The sequence below is a fragment of the Triturus cristatus genome, chromosome 6 (genome assembly GCF_964204655.1).
Source record: "Triturus cristatus chromosome 6, aTriCri1.1, whole genome shotgun sequence".
NCBI classification, from domain to species: domain Eukaryota; kingdom Metazoa; phylum Chordata; class Amphibia; order Caudata; family Salamandridae; genus Triturus; species Triturus cristatus.
Genome location: NC_140589.1, coordinates 1,626,833,858 through 1,626,843,524, shown reverse-complemented (window position 1 = coordinate 1,626,843,524; position 9,667 = coordinate 1,626,833,858).

Genomic DNA, 9,667 nt, shown 5'->3' with positions numbered 1-9,667 from the left:
GCGGATCCGTGCGCTGGGGAAGGGTGTCCACCGGGGCCCAGGGAGGCTCTCCCCGGCCTGGCTAGGGTTCTGAAGCTGGGACCGGACCCGGGGCTCGTGCTCCGTCCGGCGGGCCCCGGGGTGCGTGAGCCCCCCGTCCTGCAAGACAGTCGAGGGTCTGGGTGCTGGAGACAGGGGTCCACTGGGGCCCAGGGAGGCTCTCTACGGCCTGGCTGCTATCAGAAGCAGGGACCGGGCCGGTGTGCAGGAGTGGCTGGCTTTATCTGCTACGCTGACGGAGCGTAGTTTTCTGCCCACCCCTAGTGATAACTTGTTGGAGGCACTAGTCAAACTGAACTGCTATAAAATCATGAGCTTAGAATAAGATTGTGATATATGAAAACTAGGGGTATGCAAAATTGTGTAACTTTTCCGTGAAAATTTCATGAAAATTTTGGGAATTTACACTTTATAGCTCAACGTACTTTACATGAGCACAGACCTTGCAAAAGGAAATCTATTTATGCCATAATTATACATTTACAAAAGCAACAATATGTGCCTGATTATGATGTCAGTCCGAAAGTCTCTGAACGCTGGTTGGAGGCCTTCTGACTGACATGGTAGATTTAAAGTCTGACTGCTGTATTACAATGATGGTGGTCGTAGTTTAAACAGGCCAGGGGATCGCACTTGTTTCCGACGGGCTCAAAGAGCCTGTCGGCCAGTCCGATTGACCTCATAATCCCTTAAGGACTGCGTTTCTTCAGTAGGGATTACGATGTCGGTTTCCAACAGCCTTTCCATGTCGGCCTTTCTGACATGGAAAGGCTGTCGGAAAGCGACTTTGTGGGTCCCGAACAGGGCCCCATTGTTCCCGTGGACCTCTGCTCAGAGGCCTGGGGGGCACCTATGGTGCTCCCCTGAAAATTCCTGCACCGTGTGGCAGGCACCGTGAGGTGCCTGCACCAAACTTCCATTTCTCAATGACCGCTTGCGCTGCGGGCAATTTCTGCCCACCGCACCAGCTCCCATTGAGAAATGGGAGTTTGTGACCACACCATAGTTGGTTGGATCCTAATACAATGTGTGGAACAACTGACCTATGGTCGCGCAGTTCCCGCACAGGGTTGGTGTCTGTCGGAGGCAACTCCGACCAACATTGTAATCAGGCCCCACGTATTTTAAATATTTCAAACATTGCCATTTATTGATAGAAATGTTCACATAATTTAAGAGAAAAGGTGTTTTTTATGAATTAAATTTGAAATATACTCTGGTACATCAAAGTGATTTGAGCAAATTCTGGAAATGTTTTGAGATTCTAGTCATTCTTTTCTGTTGAAGCCTTTATTTAATGGCATATTGACCTTCATTTAATAAGGTTAATGCTTTATTTTCACTATTGTCCTTTGATGGGAGTACTTGTATCTGGACACTGTACATTCAAGCATCCTGTGGCTGTCCATAGAGATTTCCTCTCATCCCTGTTTGATGGAGGTGAAGGTTTGTGTAAATGTTGGACCTGTGCTAGAAGAGACAGAACCTGAAAGGATTGAGAAGGGAAGCAGATATATTATGACTGAGATTTATAACAATGAAGGCTATAACGGAGGCTGATGGACAGATCAACACGTAAATGACACAACAACCAACAGATAGAGGGCGATGACCTATTGACCCGTACTTTTGATCTGTGTACATATTGTATAAGCTCTGGTGGCTACTGACTACCACTTTCTCTCTAACCATTTTATGTATGGACTGTGGAATATCTCATAGTTGCTCCATCCCCTCAAGACTGTATTACATTCCACATTAAAACTTTCATTTTCAACTAGAAAGTTCAATCACTTCACCCCAATCTTTTCCGATTTACCCTGGTTGCCGTTTAAAGTAAGCATCACATTAAAATTGGGCTGCCCTTATTACAAAGTTTTGCACGTCATATTTAATTAATCTACTTAATATATTGGGCGAAAAAGAAGGAGTTAGGAATAAACATGTACCGAGAAGTATACGGATTAAGAAAGGCAGATTGAGAATGGTCCAAACTTGACACCAATCTTTAACTGGAGCAGCAACTTCTTTTAGTAACTTTGTTTAATTCTCAAACTTTCTACAGCGTTTCTAGGATGCATTCCCATCACTAGAAAAGACACTAACCGTGTTCATCCTGAAGAAGGTTTTATGCTTAGAGTGTGGAGAACCCGCAATGGAGCAGACGGGCATGTGTGCAATCTTGGTGTCCTTTTCTTAGTTGTTTGGAAGAACACAGTCTGATTGCTCTAAAGCACATATTGCTTCAGTGCTGTCCATAGGTCCTGAGTGAAGTAGGAGGGGTGTTAAATCTGTCAGCCCTGGGAGCGCGCGGCGCGACGATTCAAGATGGCCGCCGGGTGAGGAGCTCCGCTCGAACAAAGCCGACTCGAGCGTGAAGGCACCTCATTAATGCAACGGAGCTTCGCTTCAAGCATGGATTCAGTTATGGGACACTGCAGAGACTGTTTTGGCAAGTTTTTTTGACCGAAATGCGGTCTTTTTGTCACTTTAATTGCGCATTTTCTGCTCCCCTCAGATGGCGGCCGCCATTTTGTTTTTTCTGCAGCGTTTTTCTTCAATTTTTTTGCTGCCACTGAGTCTTTTTGCCAATTCCCTGTTGTTCTCTTGTGGCACTACGGCGGTGGCTGCGTTGGTTCACATTATGCCATCTTTTTGCGCAAGTATTTGTTATTGGTTGGTCTCTTTAGCTGCTTTTGTGGATTCCTCGGACTGTATCCCCTAGCAATAACTTTAGAGGGAGCCTGTTGTGTTTCCAGCGTCCCAGTACCCTTCGCTGTGTTGTATCTTGGCACTTTCATCGTTTGCTACGCCTCCTCTTGCTGCTGACTAAGCAATATCACTGCTGTCCTGCCTGCATTCCGCCATTGGTTGTTTTTGTCATAATTGGTTGCGATACCATCAGTATGGAGGGCGTACATTCTACTAAACCTCACGGTGGTTCCACTGGGGGAAGGAAGGACTCAAGTAACCCTTCTGTCAAGGGTACCAAAAAAAACCCGCCTTCCCCAAACAAGTCTCCGCTGCCCCTCACTTTTGAGGATATTATGGAAGAGTTGCACCTTATTCGTCCTTTTATGACAGACACTGTTGCTACGCTTCAGAGGTTAGATGATAAATGGTCTAGTTTGGATACGAGACTGTCTGAGGTGGAACAGAGGATCAGTGATGCACAGGATGTTGTTACTAAAGTTGACACTCTCACCAAAGAGGTCGGCCATCTCAAGAAGGTAGCGGAGGATTTGGAAAACCGCAATAGGCGCAACAACCTACGCATTTATGGTATTCCGGAAGGTTCGGAGGGGTCGGATATGATCCAATTCCTAAAATCTCAAGTTCTTCAAATTGTTGGCCTCCTGAAATCCTCAGACTTTAACATACAACGTGCTCATCGTCTGGGGCCTAGGAATACTTCTTCTGCATCTAAACCTCGTGGAATCATAGCATATTTCCTCCTCTACTCAGATCTTATGACAATTCTCCAGGCCGCCAAGCAACATAAGCAAATGATCTGGTCTGGGCACAAGGTCTTTTTCACTCAGGACGTTTCCAAGCCTACAGCTTAGCATTTTTGGACCTCAGACCTGCCTTGAGATCTATGAATGCACGCTACGGTTTAATACACCCTTGTTTTTTCAAAGTGACCTATAAGGAGAGAACTTTTAGTTTTGAGGATCCTGCTGACTTGCGGAAGTTCATTCATACTCACAAGGGAGAACTCATGGAATTGAGCAAACCCTAGTTGTTTTTCGTTTTTTAAGTATATGACTACTTTGTTCTGCTAAAATATTTTGTTATATGTTGGATAGTTCCTGTACTTCTTTTGCTCATTCCTTGTTTTTCCTTTTGTTTTGCAGGATTCCCCTATGTGGTGTTCTTGTCAATGTCACCCTTTGTACCATCCTGCTGTTTACAGTGTTTACCCCTTTCTGTTGCTGTTTCTTTCCCTAGATGTTTGGTAAGTTCCTTCACTTGTCCTATTTGCTTGATATATTGTTCTAGTTTTCCAATTTATAGTCTTTCGTCTTCCAGTTTTTTTTCTATCTCTGTGGTAGTCTGTTCTCCTATATGCTCCTTTTAGTGCGGCTGTTTTGTTCTTCGTCGCCCCCCTCTCACAGTAATGTTTTTTGTTCAATTGCTTTCTGTGGCTAAAGTCTATTGGCTTTTTGTCACCCTCCTTTGGATGCCTTCTGGGGGTTTCTGTACCCCAGCACCTTCCTCTCTATTTTTCCCCTTTTTCTCTTCGCTTTTTCCCCCTTTTTCCTGTTTGTCCTCCCTTTTTATCCCTGTCATCTCTACTCTTTTTGGCAACCTCTTCACTATCTGATACGCACCACACTTCCTTTTTTTCTTTTTCTGATCATGGTACTTCTTTGTTTTTCTTCTCTTTTATATCTTTATCACCGTATTTGCGGTGACTGCCTGCTTTAATTTCTCTGCTTCCTACTATTTATTCAGTTTCATATTCATTTAACTTCTATTTTCAGTTTACTTCTCATTCTCTACCCTGTCTTAAATTCCATACTCCTTTCTGCTTATCTTTACTTTATTTCCAGAAATGAATGGTCTTCGTGTTATTTCTTGGAATGTTAAAGGCGTTAGCAACCCTGTTAAAAAACAACGTGTCTTATCTCATTTAGCAAGGTTGAAATGTCATGTTGCACTGTTACAAGAAACCCACCTTAACTCTCAAGATTTGTCTTCGCTGCGTAGACAATGGGTTGGAGAGGCATTTTGTTCTCCAGCAGTAAATAGCAAAAATGGTGTTCTTATTTTGTTTCATAAGTCATTATCTGTTCAGTTGCACAATGAATTCCATGATACTTGTGGTAGGTGGCTATTTTTAGATGTTACTGTTAATAATACACAATTTTCCTTCTGTAATGTTTATGGCCCTAACGGTGTAGATTTATCCTTTTGGAGGGATTTCTCTAAGCTTCTTTCCTCTCATGCGAGTGATAATTTAATTGTGGGTGGTGACTGTAACCAGCTAATGGACCCATTTTTAGATCGTAAATCACACACCAGATATATCCCCAATAAAATGCAAAAGTCCTTTTTTAATGTTATCTCCTCTAGAGGTCTTATTGACTCATGGAGACTTTCTCATCCCGATACTTTAGAATTTTCCTTTTTTTCTCCAGTGCACTCTTCACATTCCCGTATAGATTATATTTTTCTCACACAGCATTCATTCCAATTTATGACTAATTCAGAAATAGGCTCAATTCTTATATCTGACCATGCTCCGGTTATTACTGATCTGGACTTTCCCTCACCTACTCCCATCTCTAGGCGGTGGCGCTTCAATAATTCGCTCCTCCTAGATTCACAGTTTGTTGAGCAATTTATATTTTTTGCAAAGGATTTTTTTATAAATAATCTCCATTCTACTTCTCACTTTCACTCTATTTGGGATTCCTTCAAGGCTGCTGCTAGAGGTTTTATTATTGCTTTTGTCTCACGGAAAAGGAAAACAGCTCTATCAAAGTCGGCCCAAATTCTTAAACAAATCAAAGACCTAGAGCATCTCTACTTTACCACTAATTCTTCAGAATCGCTCTCTTCCCTCATCAAAGCAAAAATGCAATATAACAAGCACTCTTGGGACTCTGCGAGTAATATTCTTCTCAATTTTCACTCCAAAATGTATGGGGTACGCAATAAGGCTGGTAAGTCTCTTGCTACTTACCTAAAAATTAAAAAACAAAAATCTAAAATAATAACTATTACTGACTCACATGGGAATCCTCAACATACTGATGATAAAATTCTCGATGGTTTTGTTCAATATTATTCCACACTTTATACGCCCGAATCTGTTCCCTAGCCTTCTCAAATTGACTCCTTCTTTCAGTCTCTCCCTAGGTCCTCGGATAGTTCTGTGGATCTCTCATCACTGGACGTTCCTCTTTCAGAGAAAGAGCTACTTAATGCTATTACTCTTCTTCCCAAAGATAAAACACCGGGCCCAGATGGTTTCACGGTTCGTTTTTATCTCCACTTTAAAGATATCCTGTTACCACATTTATTTTCTTTGATTAATTCCTTTGTTGCTCAAGGGAGGTCTCAAGGTTCTTTCACTCAGGCTATGTTATGCTTAATCCCTAAAAAAGATAAAGATCCCTCCCTTTGCAAAAATTATCGACCCATTTCTTTAATTAACACGGACTGTAAAATTTACGCTAAAGTTTTGGCCTCTCGTATTAATAAAGTTATTCCTGATCTCACCAACATTTATCAATCCGGGTTTGTTAAAGGTAGATCCATTACTGATAACTCGAGAACCTTCCTTAACATTATTCACCTGGCCTCAAAGATGGCCTCCCCAATCGCTGCCATTACCTTAGATGCTGAGAAAGCGTTCGACAGAGTTTGTTGGGATTTTATGTTTGGTGCTTTGCGGTGGCATGGCTTTAGTCCTCCCTTCATTCATTATGTTAAATTGTTATATTCTGCTCCCTCCACTTCTATTTGGGTTAACGGGTCTCAATCCTCTTATTTTTCTTTGCATAGAGGCACAAGACAAGGTTGTCCTCTCTCTCCTCTTCTTTTTATTCTTGCGTTAGAACCCTTTTTGGAAAAAATTCGACATTCATCATCGTATACTGGCTTTATATTTCAAAACATTGATATTAAGTTTACGGCCTATGCTGATGATATTTTGCTTTATATTTCTAACCCGTCCACTTCTTTGCCCACACTCTTTTCCTTGTTACAAGAATATTCTCTGGTTTCTGGATATAAACTTAATATATATAAATCTGAGGTTCTACCACTTAACAAATTTTGCCTTCCTCATATGTTTCAGGGTTCGGGTTTTGAATGGAACTCAAGTAATATTAAATGTTTAGGTATTCTGTATGCTAGCACTATTAGAGATACTGTTAAGCTTAATCAGAAGGATATAGTTAAAAAGCTCTCTTCCCTTATAGAACGTTGGTCTCCCCTTTTCTTATCCTGGTGGGGGAGGCTTGCCACTATTAAAATGATGCTTCTTCCTATAGTCAATTTTTACCTTTCAATGCTTCCAATCTCCCTTCCACTCTATTTTTTTTAAACTATAAACCGTATTTTTACCACCTTTTTATGGAATAAACGTAAGGCGAGGATTTCTCTCTCCCGTCTTCAACAACCTAAAGATCTGGGTGGAGTTAATTTCCCCAACATTGTTCGATTTCACTCGGCTTTTACTCTGAAACAGATTTGGCCTTTTCTATCTGATTTGTCTGACCCCCCTCTAACAGCCTGGAGTGCTATAGAACTTGCGCAGCTCTCGCCTTTCTCATTTGTTACAGCTGCCCGGCTATCTCATCCTCCGCAACGTTTTCTTACTCCTATCTTTAGACACTCTAAGGCACTTGCCCTTTCTGTCTTTCGCTCTTCCCTCTCGCAGTTCGAGTTTCATTCCTCAATCCCAATTTGGTATAACAAATCCGTTAAGATTAATCACAGAGCACTTTTTTGGAAAGAATGGATAGATAAAGGCATCATTACTTTCGATTCCTTACTTAGCAATAATTCCCTGCGCGACTTCTCCGACATTCGTGCCTCTTTTCACCTCTCCAATGCCCACTCCTCCCAATATCCCTTGCTCAAAAACTCTTTAGATCTTTTTATTTCTCTGGGCGCCTCACTCTCTACTATTGACTCAACCATTTTCCCTCTGCCGGACTTCTCTATTCCCTTTAAAGCTGCGGCTATCTACAAGCTACTTTCCTGTTCCCCTGTAGTAAGAACCAAGTCCAAACTTGAACTATCCTGGGAAACGGATCTAGCCCAAGAGTTTCCCCTTCAAGTTTGGAATTCCTTGTGGTCAAAGTTGCACACTGCTTCACGTTCTGCTAGCACCACACAGACTTTGTATTTTTTTTACAATAAACTTTTTTTTACTCCTTCTGGTTTATATAGCTTCAAATTAATTGACTCTAAAAAATGTTGGTCTTGCCCCTCTGACAATAGTGACTTTTTTCATATGTTTTTTCACTGCCCGTTGGTTAAATCCCTTTGGTCCCGTATTTGGTCTAAACTGAACGATATCTTAGCCACTGACCACACTTTTGAGATTGTCCATATCTTTTTGGGTGGTTTGGCTCCTATATGGAATGTTTCTGCTAATGTACGTACATTTATAGATTTGTATATAGCCATTTCTCTACAGATAATTACGACCAATTGGAAAGATACCTCCAAGATCTCATATAATGCATGGTGGAATCTATTATGCCATCACCACCGGCTGGATCGTGCTTTTGCCACCACTGTACCTCTTTTGATCAAAAAAGATTTGTTATGGTTGCCATTAACTAATTTTCTCTCTCAAACTGTCCCTTAAATAGCTGTTTTTATTTCTTTTTTTTGTTGTTGTTCATGTTATACATACAGCTTCATCCAGTGTATTTATTCATTTACTAGCTTACGGTATTTATATGATGCTTACCCTGTATAATGGTTGCATTTCCCCCTCCCTTCCCCTTCTTCTCTCCTCCTCTCTTCTCTCTCTCCATGCCCTTTAATCAAAACCTTAAAATGCTTTTTACCTAAGTATATTCCCTACCTTTCTATTGGCATTTTTTCAAACTGTATGATTTCGTTTTTTTTTCTATTGTTCTATTACATTGCCTTTGTTTTTTCTCTGTACTGATGTTTTACTTGGATTATGATATTTAATAAAGCTTTCTAAACTTAAAAAATCTGTCAGCCCTAGGGCTTCCTCCAAACTTTTGCCTACTCCTCTTTTGTTTGCTGAAATTCGTTTTTGTCTGCTTTAGGACTTTAGGACCAGTGCTAAAGTGCTTGTGCTCACTTCCCTAATGATGGTAAAATTGGCCTACACCTGATTGGCACATTTAATTTACTTATAATTCCTAGTAAAGAGGTACAACATTTACCCAGGTCCTGTGAATGAATTAAATGCTACCAGTGGGCCAAGAGCACCTATTGTGCCACCCACTAAAGTTGCCGTGTAAAATATGCCTCTAACTAGCCTTGTAAAACATGCCTCAGGAATGCCATTATAGCCTGGGTGCAGTTTTAATCAGGCAATTCGACCTAGCAGAATAAAATTCCCTGCCAGGCCTAAAACTTCCTTTTCAATACATATGTCACCCCTAAGGTAGGTCCTAAATAGCTACTAGGGCAGGGTTCCTTGTATTTAAAAAGTTGGACATGTACATTTAAGTTTTACATATCCTGGTAGTGAAAAACTCACAAATGTGTTTTTCACTACTTTTAGGCCCAGGTTTGGACTGGGAACCCAAAGCAGCCTAGGATGTGGGGGTATGAATTTGTGAAGCACTGCTGCTTTTGTAACTGGCAGGCAATATTGCAGCAGTGCTGCAAAACCAGCCCCCATCCTTCCAGCCTCCTAGAGAAACACCCGATGCCCGCAATGGCCAGTCCAGACCTGGTGAGGCCTACCTCTCCCATAGGATAAGGGAAACATCCTTTACCCCATAGTCTTTACAACGACCAGCCATTTATAACGAAGTCAGTACCTTGTATGCAAAGTAACCACATGTAACTATACCACGCAAGTCATTACAACAACTTGCTGTAGGGGGCGTGTTGTTGTGGTGGTGTTGGATTTCTAAGTCCAACACCTTCCCTACTGTTGTGTAGACTGGAG